Source organism: Dioscorea cayenensis, chromosome 7 (genome assembly GCF_009730915.1).
Source record: "Dioscorea cayenensis subsp. rotundata cultivar TDr96_F1 chromosome 7, TDr96_F1_v2_PseudoChromosome.rev07_lg8_w22 25.fasta, whole genome shotgun sequence".
NCBI classification, from domain to species: domain Eukaryota; kingdom Viridiplantae; phylum Streptophyta; class Magnoliopsida; order Dioscoreales; family Dioscoreaceae; genus Dioscorea; species Dioscorea cayenensis.
In genome coordinates, this window is record NC_052477.1 from 20,892,533 (window position 1) to 20,894,915 (window position 2,383).

Here is a 2,383-nt window from a genome sequence, read left to right on the forward strand (position 1 = left end):
TGCCGGGGAGTAGGCGTTTAGAGATACTTGCACTTTGTTTTTCTGTAGCTATTTTACCATGAATTCTATTTCACATTTCTTCTCTATCACTTTGCTAGGATAAAGAGTTATCTCACATTTTCTTATTCTTCCATCATTCTCATTTTTTTTCTTTTGTCATGTCTTACTTTTTCTTGCATTTATTTTAAATGATGATTGAACTAGTCGTTGCTCTATATTTTTCGTATTGAGAAGCTCTCGTAGAAAAGTTGATAGAATTGTTACTTCACTGACAATAAAACATTCCATGTTCTGGCCCGCATATCATCCAATTGAAGTGGGCTTCCCATACTTATTACGGAATAATGGTGAACAACATTGGGAGGCACCTCAAGAGGAATGTCAAAAGTGTGAGATACTCGGCGAGGATGCACTTGATTACAAAAGGTATTAGCTAACTTTATTGAGCATCCGATGTCTGCGTCCAAAACATATGGAACCACGCGAAGATGTCGAAGCCTCCTATAAAAACCTTGAGCATCAATTGGGAGGGATACTTGACACACTTTCAAGGAACAACAAGTATTTGACCAAGCAAGTCAAGTTGCTTAGAGAAGATAGTGGTAGTGAATGACAATGAAGAAGTGGGACAGAGCAGAGTATGATGATGTCGAGATCGAGAGAGGATACAAGAAGAACACGTTCATTCAATATGATGATTGTTTTAGTGGACGGTATGTTTGTGAGCAAGAAATGATACAAGGAGAGTTGGCGAGCAGATTGTTTTTCAAGTTGAAATTGAAGAAGAAGCAACTAAAGGTAATGGAACCAGCATCTCCATTTTAGGGATTGATCAATTCATAAATTATCGAGGAAGAGATTTTTGGGTTTGGAAGAAGGCGTGGGTGGGAGAGTTGAAAGCTTCATCCAATGGCCCACCTGTGCTAAAGCTCCAAAGCAATTCTCGACCCAAATTATTGTTTCCTTGGAGGCCAAAAGGTAAGATGGTTGGACTCTCAACAAATATTCCATGCGGCAAAGAAAATTTTTGGTTTAAGGAAGTAGCTATACAATGTCTAGTAGGGAGGGAACATACTCTTTCTCAAATCCTCCATAAGGTACCAAGAAGAGGTACATCAAGCTTAGTGGCGTAAAACAAATGTTCTTCTTGGGAGTGAGCCCAAGTCATTTACTATTTTCTACGAGTGTAACCCTGGTTTAGTGTTTGCATGAATAAGAGCTTTGAGTGTTGGTGTTTTGAAGTTCTTATATGTCATTGCTATGCTTTTCTTGTGGACTGTTGTGGTGTTATCTTGGTACCTTCATGTGTCTTGGTTGAAGTGGTCATTCGAGGCTATTTCTCATGTTTTTCTCTGCGTGAAAACTTTGCACCATTAGAGGCGGAGCTCGAGGTGTGTGAAAACATGTCGAAATTTTACGTAGAGCACAGCAAAATTTTCCTAAAGGCATCGAGGAGAAAATGCATGCGGGCGTGTGGAGATTTCCGCACGCCATGCGCCCGTAGCGTGTGAGCTCATCGAGAGGAGAGGAAGCCTGAGCGGTGCGTGCTGCCCACAGCAGAGCAACTCATGCAATTTTCGCAACCTCGTGGGTAATTTCCACTTGCAGGCGTGTGAAGTCCTCCAGGAGGTTGGCATGATGTGTCGAGAGCACACAAGTGCGTGAACGCTACCGCCATTGTGGGCGACCTTGTATCGCATGGGCGTGGAGTAATTTCCATGCGCTTGCGTGCACCGAATCTCTGAAGGGAGCTCATCACGCGAGAAGACACGGGGCAGTGCGTTTGCCCTGTGAGTTGGGCACGTGAATGTCACGCCCGTGTAGAATTTCGCCCGCAGGCGGCGTGGGTCTCCCAAAGAAATTTTCTTGGTTGAATGGAAGTCCACGGGCGTGCGTACGCGTACAGCGTGGAGTGCAGAACACGAGGAAGTGGTGGTAATTTCACCTTGCGTGTGGATGTCACCAATCGTCTCTCTCACTCGTGCTGGGAGTTTTTGATAAGTGTCTAAATATCGTGTTTTAGTATATGTATTGTTACCTCTAGCACGTATTTTCATTAGAATTGATGCCATTTTGTGTAATCGTGTGTTGTTGTGCTCGAGAACCGCGGGAACGCCCGCCTGGAAGACCACGAGGATATCTGGTCCGAATTGAAAAGAGAGAGAGGAAAAGCCAGGTCGCGATCTTTGTGGCACACGAGTTTCTGTCGAATCCTAATCATAGCATACTGATCTCGATGTAGATTGCCGGTATGAGCCGGGATGGTCCTTCCAGCATAGCTATAATAGAAGATGTTGCTTGATGGGTTGCCTACCCCAAATAGTGTTAATGTTGAGCTCCATGGCGAGTGGCATGCTTTTCGGGATGGAGGGCCATTGGAGGT